Raw genomic sequence first — 16,590 nt, 5'->3', positions numbered from 1 at the left:
AAGGAGGAAAGAAAAATAGATGAACGACGAGATTCTCAATATGATGGAACAACGGAGAGAACATAAGAACAAATATAACAATGATTACAGGGAGATTAACCACGGGATCAGGAATATGATAAAGCAGGCAAAAGAAAAACCCTCCGAAGAGAGGACATTGTCGACAGTACGCAGGGATATAATCCGGTCAACATAGACATCAAAATAGTTGGCAAATAACAAAAATTGCCGGAGAGCCAAATTTTGGTGGAGAGCTAGAGTTTACCATAACAAATAAAGTGCTAAAAGTCCCCATCGATCCCATGTGTGCAACAAAAGTTATTCGGGGTCAAAATTTGAAATTTTTTGGATTTTTCTCGAAAACAGTAAGTTTTATCAAAAAAAAAACATCAAACCAAAGTTGTAGATCTTAACATTCTCTACAAAAATAGTCCTTACAATTTTTTTTCCCAAGAGTTATCATTTCTGAGATATCGCGATTTTAAAAGTTATTTTATACATTAAATATGCACATAAGCCACGAATATACAGTCGGAAAAATGAAAGAATCCCCATGAACGATCACATCAATCACTTATTTTGTATTTGCTGTCTTTTTCTATAAATAACAAACGTTTGTTATAGAAAAAGATAGCAAATACAAAATAAGTGATTAATGTGATCCTTCATGGGTATTCTTTCATCATAATGTGGCACTTAAGACAAGTGCCACATGAATGAATGCCTATTATTTGTGTCTCTTTTGTACAATAATATATGTATTATACTATTCTGAAAATATTTCTTCAAAACATAATCAGTCTCAAACCGAATTTCCTCTATCCACGTGGCCTTGAAAGACATTTGTCTATACCATTGTTTAAAAAAGAACATAATATTGTGTATTGTAAACAATGGCTACAGTATTGTCCGTAGGTCTTGTCGTCTTGTTCATGTTCTCTGTTTCTTTTAGTGCTAAAAGTTCAGTTCAAGTGCTTGTTAAAAGCGTCTACCATTTAGCAGGCATTACTGGTTTACAGTGACAGTGGTATTTGACGGCTACAATGACTTGACAAAGAATATTAAAGCTGCAGAACAACGTCGTCGAACTGCAAAAACATCATCGGGTTCCGAGATTATCTTTGATGAAAATATAACAGTACCAGCGAATCAAAAACAATTTTTCGCTAACATTATCAATAAATCTCGTTTCAGTTCCATGTTAGCTCACAAATTAACAGCTGCGAATATTGAAGTGAAACAAGCTAAAAATGACGCAGATGTCCTTATAATTAAGACAGCCATTGAAAATTTTAAGGCAACAAACACAACAATTGTAGTTGGTGAAGATGTTGATTTGTTAGTACTACTTACTGCAAGGACTCCAGTAGATAAAGTTATTTATTTTCTGAAACCTGGAACGGCTCAACAGCGAACAGCGATACATTCTTCGAAAAGTTTATCGGCTTATCCCAAATGCCAAAAGTACATTTTATTTTTACATGCGATACTCGGCTGCGACACTAGGTCAGCAATGTACAGAAGAGGCAAAACGTCAGTACATAAATTATTCGAAAATAAAAAAGATTTGACTGACTGCTGTAAAGTTTTTACAGAACTTGATTCCACACCGCAAACAATAATTACGGAAGGAATTCGCTTTCTTCTTGCGGTTTATGGAGCTCCAAAAAAAATTAGTTGTCTTGATAAATTAATATCGATACTTAACTTTTGTAAAAAATACGCAAAACAAGAAACAAGTACAACTATCATGTCTTCCTCCAACATCAGCACCTGCTTTTGAACATTTGTATCGAGTATATTATCAAGTTCAAACATGGCTAGGCAATGAACTGAATCCAGAAGACTGGGGTTGGAAATTAATAGATAATACTCCCACCTGCTCCAGAAAAACTCCTTAAGACTATTTTTTTGCAATTGCAAAAAAGGTTGTAGTGCCAAATGTGGATGTAAAAAAGTCGGGTTGCTGTGTTCTCTAGCGTGTACCAACTGCCAAGGTCAGTCCTGCTCAAATGTCCAGTTTAGTACAACAGAGGAAGACTCCTGTGAGTTTAATGAAGAGACCAATGACTCAGCCACATTTGAACAATTTTTGAACATTCAGCAAGAGGAAGAAGATGAAATCGAAGAAGACTTGACTGTTGACGTAGACTTTCAAGAATATGAATCTGATTAAAATATCTAAAGAAATCAAAACAGTAGTTAACCTAATAATCAATAGCAATATCAATATTAATAATAAGGTAATATCTATAACTTGACCGGTATGTATCCTAAAATTGTCAAAACAGTTAGTAGAGTAAGCCTACAGGGGAAACCACGCGCCGAGTAAACTACCTCACAGGTGGTGCAGGTGCAGGTGGTGTGGAAACGTGTGCGTATCATGTATAATGTGACTCTTAGAATCGCGATATCTCAGGAATGGCAACTCTTAGCAAAAAAATAGTAGAGACTATTTTTGTAGAGAATTTTAAGATCTACAACTTTGGTTTAAGGTTCTTTTTTGATAAAACTTACGGTTTTCGAAAAAAATCCAAAAAATCCCAAATTTTGACCTTTGACCCCGAATAACTTTTGTTGCACACATGGGATCGATGGGGACTTTTAAAACTTTATTTGTTATGGTATACCCTAGCTCTCCACCAAAATTTGGCTCTCCGGCAATTTTTGTTATTTCAAATGTCTATATAGACGGGGTTAATATGCGTACTGTCGCCTTCTTCTTCTTCAAGTGCCATCTTCGTTCCGAAGGTTGGCGATCATCAGGGCTGTACGTATTTTCGAAACTGCTGACCGAAACAATTCGTTGTTGCTACAGCTATACCATTCCCGTAGATTCTTTAGCCAGGAGTTTCGTCTTCTTCCTATGGATCTTTTTCCTGCTATCTTCCCCTGCATAATTATTCGAAGCAGTTCATATCTTTCGCATCTTGTAATGTGTCCCAAGTATTGCAGTTTTCCTTTTTTGATCGTAAATATGACTTCCTTTTCTTTAGTCATTCTTCTCAAGACCTCGACGTTTGTGACTCTCTCCGTCCATGATATTCTCAAAATTCTGCGATACATCCACAGTTCAAATGCCTCCAATTTTTTAATATCAATCTTTTTCAGCGTCCATGACTCCATTCCGTAGAACAGCACCAAAAGTACGTAACATCTCATCAGGCGAAGTTTCATTTCAAGGCTCACATCTCTTCCACAGAACACTCTCTTCATTTTAGTGAATAGGGATCTGGCTTTTTCTATTCTTATTTTGATTTCTGCTGAGCTATCGTTGTCTTCATTTACAAAAGTGCCTAAATATTTGTATTTGTACTGTCGCCAATTCTTTTTAATTCCTAGTCGGAAGAGACCTTAAAAAAAGTCTTGAGGGTGAAACAGTTGGCATAAAGGTAAATGTAGTTCCTATTAATAATCTTAGATATGCGGATGACATTGTCAACTTAGCCGAAAATATTGAAGAGCGTCAGAGACTGGTGACCAGAATAGCGGAGTGTAGATAAGAATACGGTCTAACAATAAACGTCAAGAAGACAATATTTGATGAGGATATCGAAAACTCAAGAAATAACGAGAATCTTCTCATAAACTAAACCAATGTCAAACGAGTAGACCAATATGCATATCTTGGAACAATGATCAACTCCACAAATGATTACTTCCAGGAGATCAAAATCAGAACAGAAAAGGCTAGATCAAATTTTAACAAAATAAGAAGAGCGTTCTGCACAAGAGATTTGAAGATGGAGCTAAGAGTTAGTTTGGCTAGATGCTATGTTTTTCGATTTTGTTTTACGGAATGGAAGCTTGGACTTTGAATGCGGCATCAATGAAAAAACTGGAATCATTCGAGTTGTGAGAGTATAGAAGAATTCTGAAATATCATGGATCGAACACGTCACAAACAAAGAAGTTCTGAGAAAGATGAATAAATACTGTTATGCTCTGTATTTCTCTCTTTTATGAGATTGATGAGCAAATTCTTAATTTAATTAATTACTCAATTATTTTAATTACTGCTTATGTAAAACAAAACCAAATTTAAATTAAATTTTCTAATAAACTTTATTCTCAGGGCTATTTTATTTTTGATGGTTTACCTTTGATTTGTGGCTCCTGGTATCTAGTTGCTTACTCCATCCAGGAAAAAAACAGGGAAATTAAACACACTCAATGTCATATAAATGTTAAAAAATTTAGATTTGTTGCTATTTCTCCTCTAATAAATTAAGCTTTAATGCTAATATCTCCTCTGCTTTAACAAAAAAAAATATTTAAATAATTCGTTATTTATTCTTACTTTATTTAATAAATTTTACTTTTTTCCTTTTGAATTGATTACTTATTTCTTCTTTAAAATTTGGAATGAATAATTATATTATAGAACTGTTCAATACAAAAATTAAGCAAATATGGTGTGGATATAAACAAACTCTCTCCGTTTCACAAATGATTTGACTAACCTTTTTGATTCTTCTCTACTCCGTTTCCTTGATTGCGTCGTCCTCGATTCTCCCACATCTACTCTTAGGATATTGCGAAAGGTCCCTATCGTCCAAACTGCTTCACAAACAAACAAACAGGACTCGCTCGAATTCTCGACTCAGTTTTCTTTATGCTCGATATCTTGTGCAAAGTGATACCAATCGGCTACTCGTTCTAGACAGAAACAGGAATCTTCCTCGGTCCCAGGAAAATTAACTTCTCAACTCGTTCAACGATTTCGTTTCAACTTGATTCTGCTCGCAAAGGCCAACTTCACCACTTTACACTGACTTCATACTTTTCAAAAACCGGACTGCTGTCTCCAGATATTTATTACACAGTGCCTATTTTTTCTCTCGTCAAAATCAGACTCAACACTCTCATCCCTTCCATCCATCATTTTCCACCAATCACAAATCATCCTTTCTACCCACTACCCATATTATCATTTCTCAAGAACCAATTTAATTTGTATACAACTTTCCATTTTGTTAAATTCTCGGAGACATCAAATTACTTTCGTTGTTTCAAATGCTAAACAAAAAACCTTACATTCTAAACTCAATAAATTTGTTTACCGCTTAACCTTCTTCGAATTTTTTATAAAATATCTTATTGTCCATTGCAAAGCGAAATAAACGGTATTGTCTAATCTGACCGCACCATTGTTTAAGTCCGTTCAAAAGCCCATTAAGAAAACCACCTTCTTAACGATTTCACTTTTCCGCGAAAACACTGATTACCAACTAAATTACCCTATTACAACTTTTGGTTATATACAGGACGATGAAAATCTATAATTTCGTGGTCTCTGATATAAATTTATTTTCTAAATTTTTCCCATAAAAAAATTATACAATACATTGAAATTTTAAATATATAGGTACAATCAAAACAAAGAAAATTGGAATATCTCGGACATGTTACACGTGGAGAGAGATAAAAGTTGAATAGATATGATCAGTAATATTATAAAGAAGAAGAAATATTAGTAATGCCGTTTTTAAAACGCAAATATTCATGAAATTTTTTACATCTTTGTATTTTTGAATTTTGACCCGTTCTATAAATAGATCACTGCGCGTTAGTATAGTATAATTATAATCACAAGTATGCATGAATGAGTTAAAACAGTTATGGGAATTAACATTTTTATTTGCGCTTAAATAAGTTTATGTTTTATAATATTGTATAAAACAATTTTTTCACAATACTACAGAGTATTTTGCACAATATGTTGAGTTGGTACTCAATAATTATTTAAATTAATAAATAAATTATAAATAAACTTTGTACGTATGTACAGTCGGAAAAATGAAAGATTGCTCATGAACGATCACATCAATCACCTATTTTGTATTTGCTGTCTTTTTCTATAAATAACACACGTTTGATATAGAAAACGACAGCAAATACAAAATAAGTGATTTATGTGATGGTTCATGGGTAATCTTTCATTTTTCCGACTGTATATTATGTGTATGTACACATATAATTTGTGCAGAAGTATTTACATTTAAAATAAATGTAAGGCCTATGTTTGGATGGGAAAAAAGGATTGATTTCGCGACATTCATCGCGACCGTCATCGCTTCGGCAAAATAAATTTTGTACGTATAAATATATTATGTGTATTTATATATAAATAATATATGTAGAACCTCGTATATAATATATGTGTAGCACCTATTTTTGGATGGGGAAAAAGAATTGATTTCGCGACCGTCATCGTTTAGTCGAAATAAATTTTGTATGTATATATATTATGTGTATGTATATATAAATAGTGTAGGACGCATGCAACGTGTATATAATATAGGTAAAACACTTATTTTTGGATTGGGAAAAAACACTGAATTCGCGACCGTCATCGCTACGTCGAGATATTAATTATTTATATACTATAAGTTGGATTGCGTATAAGCTCGACTGGTTATAATGGTTGGAGGAGGAATAGAGTGTGTACCCGAAAGAGCTTGCAAAACAAGCGCATGACGGGCCGCATGATTTGAGTTTCCACTAGACTTGTGTTATGGACGGATTTTACGGGCTGTGATTGGTCGTATTCAAATCAATGACATATTTGATGACATTTAAAAGAAATACGTCAACAACCCTGCCCTAACGGCCCTAACGGCCCTAACCCTGTTTCCTGTTTTCTCGTTTGTTTTTGTTTATGCAGTGTGTTTATGTTAAATATTGATATTTTAGTAAGTAGTTATTAATCTTGGATTTTGAGACTATTTTATACGTTTATACTTTATACGTTTATTGTATTCATTTTTAAACAGCCATATTATTTCCAGCAAAAGTTATGGAACGTTTACAGATAGTAATATTTATAAAAAAAAAAACAAATTACTTTGTTTGCTTTCTATATTTTGTAAATTTTTAAAGCTTCCTCCCAGACTCATTTGAGTATAAGGTGGTTACTTTTTCCGAAATAAATGGAAAGGATGGCGCATTTAACAGTGATTTGAGCTAATATAACAACACAAGAAGATGCTCAAAATTGTCAAAAAGAATATGAAAATGTTAATAAAGTAAATTTTAGAGTTCTAAGAACTTATCCAAATGATTATATATGAAGCTTGTTTTCAAGGTAAGTATTGATGTTAATATATTCACTTTCTAACTTTATGGGTTTTATAATTTTGTAGGGATGAATAATAATTAACATTGGAGAGAATTTTCAAGTATTTTGCTAAGCAACAAATTTTGTTTTCATTTTGATTTAAAGTTGAAAACATATATTCATATATTGTAAGATATTAAATAGATTATTTTTATTACAGAAAGACTATCGATGCCATCACAATACTCAGGCTAATTTGCCTTCATCAAAGACAAAAAATCCGTCATATAAACATGTTAACTGTCAGGCATTTTTAAGAATTACAGTGAAACAATCAAGTATGAAAAGGTTAAGTCTATTTGCTAATCTGAGACACAACTACTGTCTAGTGACGTTGGTAATTTTTTTTTGAGAAGTTTGGTTGCTAGACGTAACTGGAAAAGACTACACAACCAAACATAACTACTCGTAGCCAATATTATTATTAACAGTAAACAGACATAAATAACATAACATACACCATACACCAATCAATAATTATTTATTTACACCTTTATAATGTATTGATAACAGATGAGAAAAGTATTTATTGTACAAAATAAAAATATTTTATAGAAATAAATTCCACAAAATTTTATGAGTTTAGTATACACTCCCATTATTTCCAACAATTATTTTTTTTACTGAAAGATTAAGTTGATTTGAGCAGTTAATAGTGTTGGGTAGGAATTTTTGTGTTGTAAAGACAACACTTATATATTACGATTATAGATATTAAAGCTGCTTTTGATTCTATAAATAGTGTAATAATATGGTCAGTAATGGAAGACCTGCAAAGCCCACAAAAGATAATAAGCGTGGCAAAAAGTACATATAAAAGTATATAGAAATGTACTGGCTAAAGTACAAATAAACGGAAACAGATCGCCAATAATAAACCTAAGAAGAGGAATAAAACAAGGGGACAGTCTCGGCCCAGTTTCATTCATATTAGTAATGGATCGAGTAATGAAGAGTGCTAAAAGAAGGTCAAGGCAAACAGTCAACAATAGGGTATAGGAATTTAGTACCAGTGAAAATGGAAGGATTACTATATGCAGATAACCTAGAAATAATAGCAGACGATAAAGAAAAAATGCAAAAATTAATAAATATATGGGTGGAAGAAATAGAAAATTTGAAAATGGAGGTAAATGTAAAGAAAACGAAGACTATGATAGTAACCCAAAAGAAAAGGGAAGAAATAAACCAAACGTTATTTAGTCGCAAAAATGAAATAATGGAAATAATCTCAACGTTTGAATACCTGGGAGTAATAATATTAGAGGATGGAAAGGTAGACAAAGAAATCTCATACAGGGCGAAAAAAGCAAATAAGATCTACTATGCACTAAATAAAACAATATTTGGAAAGGAAGAAATAGAGAAAGAAATAAAACTAAAGGTATACAATGCAAAATACGTACCAACTTTAATATTATGCAAGTGAAACATGGGTAAACATAGGCAAAAATCGACAGTACAATAAGCGCAGCGGAGATGAAGGAGCTGAGAAAAATAGCAGGACAAACAAAATTGGACAGAATAAGAAATGAGGATATTAGACAAAGGCTAAAACAGCAATCGATAATAACGAAGATCCAAAAAAGAAATTAAATTGGTATGGACACATTAACCAAATGGACCAGGGAAGACTACCAAAGCAGGTGATGGAATCAAAAAGGTATGATAAAAGAAGGAAAGGGAGGCCAAGAAAAAGGTGGATCGATCAGATTATAGAAATTGGACAGGAAAAACACATAAACAAATGAAAGAGTTAGCAAAGGACCGGAAGAGATGGATAGAGGATGAAAAGACCTCCGACACCTCTGAGGGGCATAAGGAGTTTCGAGAAAGAATTTTTATTAAGAATTTGTCACTCTGATAGGTTCTTCTAAACTGTGGTGGTAATTCAATGGCTTCTCCAAATAACGCTTCAACAGGAGTGGATCTCATGGCACCTAGACAAACAATCAATTGAATTCAGCAATTGATCGTTACATTTATTTTCTTTAATAAATGGGTGCTAGCAGATGCATGTAAGATGCTGGCATAGTCTATGATCGACCTTATGTATGATCTAAAGAACAGCTCACTAATAAACAATTTAAAAAACGTTCTATTTGTTTTTTTTTCTATACCTACCATTAATTCCATCATAAAAGTTAGTACGACTGTTTATTTTATGGCAATTCATTTAATTAAATTAAATATGTATTGCAGTTTAGGCAGGGGAATAGCCACTCTCGTATTAAAATTTCCTTCTGAAGTTTTTACAACCCTTAAACTTTTATACCTATGTTAATACTTTGTTACAGTCTCGGAGCCAATTTAATACATCAGATCAAATAAGTCTGAAAGTTAATCATACATTTTTAAGACACAAATAAATATAATATTATCTCTTTTATAAGTATAAATTATAGTATTTAATTTTCTTATAACATTACTACCCCTAGTTATATAATTTTTGCTGAATGTAGATCGGAGAAAACTATAAGTACTTAATAAAAAACAGCATACAAAGTACGTAAATACTCTGAAAAATATTAACTTTACATTTATAAATATATTTACATGTATTATAATATTTATTGTAGAAGAACTATAACTTTACAAATTTAAAATGTAAATATGTATAACCTTAAAACTGCAACATTCAAGATTCCTAAATGTCCTTGATTTGAATACGACCAATCACAGCCCGTAAAATCCGTCCATAACACAAGTCTAGTGGAAACTCAAATCATGCTGACGGGCCGCACTATCCCTACTCCAATCATTATAACTGATTAGTGTTTAAAGTATTTTTGAAGTGAAAACTTCTTTAGCGACGTTATGCACTTTTTGTATGGGGAAAGAGCATTGAATTCGCGACAGTCACCGCTACGGCGAGAGTGTGATTTTTAATTTTAAATATCTCATTCAAAAGAAACTTTTTGTTTATTCTAAGGGACTTTCGGCCCTCGGTAATAATGCAATCTTTTATTCTGAGTTTAAATTTCTCAAAAATATTTATTAGTTTTTTCAGCATTCGAAAAAAAATGAATGCATTTAAAAATCATTGGTGTGAAATTTTGCGCCTACGTTCTTATGAATACTGCAAAGCAGCCAATTTTGATAACACTGGGTACCATTATTTTTATACTTTTGTATATAAATGTCTTCTTTATAGATTAGTAAAATAAAACTTATTTAATGCTTTATATATAGGTCTGGATCCCGCATACAAAAAAAAAGTTGATTAATAGCAAGCTGGAAATTTGTTAATGGCTTAAGGGTGTCTAGTCGGATAAACTTTGATATACGGGAACACTGGAACAGGGGCAGTTCTAATAATTGTGGAACAGGTTAAAAATTTGGAACGGTCACACCACGAAAACGGCACATTTATTTTGTCCGACAGAACAGACTTAAACTCTCCGAACAGAGATTAAACTCTCATGCAAAAATCAGACTGCTATTTATCACCTGTCATAATTCCTGTCATTTGACATATTCTACATGTTCCACTCATTAAAACGCCCATTTGGTGATAAATAGCAGTCTGATTTTTGCATGAGAGTTTAAGCTCTGTTCGAAGAGCTTAAGTCTGTTCTGTCGGACAAAATAAATGTGCCGTTTTCGTGATGTAACCGTTCCAAATTTTTAACATGTTCCACAATTAAAATTGCCCCTGTTCCAGTGTTCCCATATAGCAAAGTTTATCCGACTAGACACCCTTAAGCTATTAACAAAATTTCAGCTTGCTATTAATCAACTTTTTTTTCATACGCGGGATCCAGACCTAATAATGATGACTCAACAATTTACATTTCCATGATTTATTCATGAATATAGTTTATAATAAACATTACTCAACAAGAATAATCCAGTAAATGATAAAAAAGGGCTGACATGAAGCTTTTATTAGCCTAAACGAAGTCTGCAAATTTGTCCCATATTTTTTATTAAAAAGATATTGAAAATATAAACTGAAAATATAATTCAGTTTTAACTAAACCTAAAACATCTACAGAAAATTTCTCTTTAAATTTAAAATGCATTTTAAGGGTTGAAAAAATAAAATTTTCAGTGGTATTGGATATGAATTATCTGGGAGATTAGTTGAAGGTTTTCTTTTTTCGCTATAGCCGTATTCTTTTGTAAGAAGAACTAAAATCACATGTCTTTTCTACAGGGATGCTTAGGAGGTAACTAGATAGTCGTAAGATTTTTAAAATATCAAAAATATGCATTTACAGGTTAGTGACATTTAATATTGACCCAAAGATTGAGTGTTATGTGAAACGAGCTCAAAGTGTTCTGAGACAATTTCATAAATTTGCTTATCTGTTATAAGCTAATTACTATTTTTTATTTTTTTTACATCATATACAATTTTTTTTACAGTTTTTCTATTAGAGGGGATCTCTAGATCTCACCAGAATCCCTAGACGTAATGTTTGGGGGCTCAGGAGACTGAGTCCCCGGAAGCCCTGAAGATGATGTCAAAGAGAGCGTCGAAACCTCGACCCAGAGAATATCGATGAGGGTCAACCCGGAAGCCTGTTGAGTTTAATTTTAATATTAACATATATAATAATTTAATTATTAATTTTAAATATAAATATTAATGTTAACTACTGTTGTTATTCATTCACACACCGTTAATAATTGTTGTAGTGAAATGAACCTTCAATCCTGCGCTTAATTACACACTTATGTGGAAAATCCAATCTCAAACGGTAAATCCACTATGACAAAGGTAGACCAGGAAAATTTGCAAATGTATCACTGCACATTATTACATGTCTCTGGTATAGTATTTAACGTAAGTTTGCTTAAAAAACTATTTTAGTTATAGCTTGAGATGTTAATTTTAATACAGGACGAAGTATTGTTAATTCATATTACTGTGGATACTGTAGTAAAAGAAAGTGATTTTTAGAAATATAATGGTAGAGCGTGAATACTTTTGTTATAATTTATAGAAGGTAAGTTATTGCTTTGAAATGCGGCTTTATCTTATGAAAATATCTTATATCGATCACGTTACTAATCGGGTCTAGGACGTTTCATCGCCGCCGTTTCGATGCCGCCAGTTCGATGCCGATGCCGGCCGATTCATCGCCAGTCAATTAATCGCTATCTGATATATTTCCGAATTTTCGACAGTTACAATTATTAAAATGCTTAATAAAAGGTATATTTGTTAAAATCCCTATACAGGGCTACATCAAAGACAGAGCTAGTTTTCGATCGGTTGACCGATCATCATCAGTGCAATCCTAAAATGTGTACAACCAGATAAAATGATGCAAAGTATTTAAAATGTTGACTAAGGTTATAAAAAGTTATAGGTTATACTCACTTAGAATCTACATGCAAGCCACCAAAGTAAAAATAACAGGGTAAAAACCCTTTACAATTGATCCGTCATCGGAACATATGACAAAGATGTGAATTATAACATGGATGATTAAGATATCCAATGTTTTTCGCCCGAGGTACCAATGAGCTCTATCTGACAAGTTCACATCATGACTGTATGGAAGCAAGTGATTTTGATAACGGAAATTCTGAATGGTGACATGACAGGAATGACAGTTCCACAGGAAGTTATAATTTCCCTGTTGTTTTGTGGTATTTATTGTAAAATTTGTTAAATTAATAACAATAAAAACAGTCGTTCCCACTGTGGTAGATAGTCTGTAAAAATGGAAATATACTTGATGTAAATGTTAAAATATTGTAATGGAGGAAGTAGGCAAACCACATTACACATAATACAGAAAACTAAATAAACATTATCAAACCCTTTATATGGGATATCTAGGGCTTAGAAAAGCAGTTGCGTGTTTATTTAAAAGTTATCAATTATATTAGAATAATTGGAAGTTGTTATAGTATGTGGAAGTACCATAAAAATCACTGTGTGGGTGACAAAGGTGTAGAACTGTTTTCTGATCTGGGAGGGATATATAATACAAGCTAAGATACATGCCACCATTTCTCAAGATCCCTGCATATTGCCTGGAACTCTAAGGGTTCGACAAAACAGACCAATATATGAGATAGCTAACATAGGGGAGAGGGGTGGTGTTATAAATTTATGAGAATATAATTAAAATGTAACATGAACGGGACCCAGAAAGAGTAGTGAGACTATTAAATTTAGTTGCAGTATGATTATATGGGGTGGATATAATTAAATTATTGATGAAAATTTAGAGATGAAACGGTATGTATGTGGGTGATGATAGCAGCTATTGGTTTGTGTGTGTATAATTGGATAGTGATAGTGGTTGATGGATAGAGATGAATAAGGAAAGAAAATCATTATGAATTGTGTCAAATCAACTGTAAATGTGGCTATGTGAAAGCGATAGAGTAATAAAGAGGTGAAAAGTACTATTGTAATTAAAAAGAAGTTAAGAAAAAAGTTGTCGATCAAGTGGATGGAAGTCCTGGTTAAACGAAACGTGGCGGTTGACACAATTTGGGCTTTTTTGTTTTTCTCTGACTATTTCCAGGTCCTCGTACAAGTCCAATTTCAGAAAGTCTCTTTGGGGGATATTGTGTAGAAGAGAAACATCATCTGGGATGTTCAGAGTATGATTTTTCTCTTTGAGATGTTGTGAGAAGGTAGAGGTATTCTCTCTTCTGATGTGTTCAAGAGAGCGAGAAGCAAGTGATCTACAAGTTCTTCCTATGTAGGTGGCATCACAGTCAGAACATTGTAGTTTGTAAACACCACTACGATTCATATAGTTGATAATATCTTTGGTGTTAGATAGAGACTGTCCTATGTTGTTGGATACCTTAAAAGAAAGTTGGACGTTATCTACTGATCTTTTTTTAATATTTGAAATATCCCCAGATAGTCGATCTTCGTGAAAAGGTATGGAAGCATAAGTAGGTTTGGTTGTCAAACCCATAGGGAACGCGGCATGTCGTAAGACCCAGAGCTGTCTTTTATGCATGAGCTTGCTTATGATGTGTGGATCGTATCCGTTGTTGAAAGCAATTTGACGTATTGTATTTAATTCTTTACTGTAGTTGGATTGTGATAAGGGGATGGTTTCAAGACGGTGTATGTAACTATGAAAAGCAGCAAGTTTGTGTGACATTGGGTGGTTGGAAGATGCTGGGATAACATGGTCGGTCTGTGTTGGTTTCCTGTAGATACTGAATTCGAAGTGGTCATTTAATCTGGTAATAGTAAGGTCGAGAAAATTGATTGATTGAGAAGACTCTAATTCCATGGTAAATTTAATGTTGGGGTGGATTTGGTTGATTCTAGAAAGTAATGAGTCAGCTGTATTTGAGTTACCTGAGATGATCAGAAAACAATCATCGACATAGCGAAACCAATGGAGAATTTCAGGATTTTTCATGATATGTACGGATTCTAAATGATCCATAAAAATGTCAGCTAGGAGAAGAGATAGGCAACTACCCATGGCTAAGCCATCAGGTGACTCAAATTTTTTTGCAGAAATTGCTTGAAAATAACTCAAATAATAATATTTGAGTTATACTCTATCTCAAAAAGGTCCGGAACATTGTTTAAATAATGAAAATGTCAAAAAATTAGGGAAAAATTCGATTTTTTTTTGTTTTTTGATTATAACTTTAAAAGTATTCATTTCCGAGAAAAGTTGTACTGACAAAAGTTGCGTAATTAAATTTCCTATAATATAGAATTGGTTAAAAATTTAAAAAATAGTCACCCTTGTTGCAAAATAGCAATAATTACGAAAAAAGCATACAAAAACAAGTATTCGAATTTTACGTTTTTCAACCATTTATGCTACACTTAGGACCTTCATATTTCACCCAGAAAAACATTATGATACAGTAAAACAATACCGTAAATTTAATTAAGATCGGTTCAACAGATTTTGCAAAATAAATTTAGCAATCCAGCTTTCGCAAAAAAAATTCATTTTTTCAAAATTATACAGGACTGAAAATAAAGCAGTTAGCAAGTGGAATTTTTTTTTGCGTATAGAAGTGTACTGTACCTTTCATTTGAAATTTGCAAAACTAAAATCGATTAAGTACCACGGCGTCAGGAATTTTTTTAAATAAACATTAATTATTGGTGGTACGCGCAGGACAGCTGATAGTTTGTTCTGATTGATCATTCCAATGACCTTTGATAATGATTGATACATTTTAATTTTTATTACATTTCGATATAAATAAATAAATCTGTTTATTGCAAAATAAAAACACATACTCTATCCTTTGAAATAACACTTTTTTTAGCAAAAACTTTCTTTGTTCATATATTTTAACTTAGAGAATAAAAGTTTATTATTTTTAAACATATGCAATTGTTTAAACAATATTTCACAAACAATAATAAAATTAGTTTGATTTTTGTGGAATTAAAATATTAAAATACAACAAAATATAGAGTAAGAAAATAATATATTAGATAAAGATTGGAAGAAATTTTGGTGGAAATCAACTTGTGTGAATCAAACACCGCTGTCCTGCGCGTAGCACCAAAAATTAATGTTTATTTAACAAATTTCCTGACGCCGCCGTGGTAATTAATCGATTTTAATTTTGCAAATTGCAAATGAAAGGTACAGTACACTTCTATAAGCAAAAAAAATCAACTTGCTATCTGCTTTATTTTCAGTCCTGCAACATTTTAAAAAAATTAATTTTTTTTGCGAAAGCTGGATTGCAAAATTTATTTTGCAAATTTTGTTAAACCGATGTTAATGAAATTTACAGTGTTGTTTTACTATATTATAAAGTTTTTTTGGGTAAAATATGAAGATCCTAAGTGTAGCATAAATGGTTGAAAAACGTAAAATGCACATACTTGTTTTTGTATGTTTTCTTTCGCAATTATTACTATTTTGTAACAAGGGTGACTATTTTTTAAATTTTTAACCAATTCTATATTGTATAACATTTAATTACGCAACTTTGATGTCAGTACAACTTTTCACAGAAATGAAAAGTTTTAAAGTTATAATCAAGAAACCAGTAAAAAAATCGAAATTTTCCTCATATTTTGACATTTTGATTATTTAAACAATGTTGCGGACCTTTTTGAGTGGGAGTATAACTGAAATATTATTATTTGAGTTATTTTCAAGCAATTTCTGCAAAAAAATTTGAGTCACCTCTCAACGTCCATCTCAAAACAGATGCGCCCTGCACTAAAAATCGAGTACGTCGGTAACATCCTGACGAACAGCGAAAGATATGGATTGCTGTAACTAATCTCACAGAGGAAACCAGAGAGAAAACGAGGACAAGGAAGGCGAAGGTTTTTCTGGCTGAAAAATCTACGTACGTGGTTTAACACTCCTTCTTCTTACGGTGCTTATCCGTTTCGGATGTTGGCCATCAGCATGGCCATTCTGATGGCGGCTATTCCAAATAGTCCGGTTGCCGATGTGTTGAACTACTTTCTCAGGTTTTAAAGCCAAGATATTCTTCTTCTCTCTGGTCCTGTCTTTCCAAATACCTTGCCTTGA

The 16,590-nt window shown here is 32.6% G+C and overlaps 1 protein-coding gene across 1 annotated transcript in view; it reads right to left on the bottom strand.

Annotated features, from left to right (window-relative positions):
• Positions 1-16,590, bottom strand: part of LOC114330293 (angiopoietin-2) — a 448,342-nt gene that overhangs the window by 104,877 nt on the left and 326,875 nt on the right. The window lies entirely within an intron of this gene.

The sequence above is a fragment of the Diabrotica virgifera genome, chromosome 7 (genome assembly GCF_917563875.1).
Source record: "Diabrotica virgifera virgifera chromosome 7, PGI_DIABVI_V3a".
Classification (NCBI taxonomy): Eukaryota; Metazoa; Arthropoda; class Insecta; order Coleoptera; family Chrysomelidae; genus Diabrotica; species Diabrotica virgifera.
The sequence above is the reverse complement of the archived record's forward strand: the minus strand, read 5'-3'. Positions and strand labels throughout refer to the sequence as shown.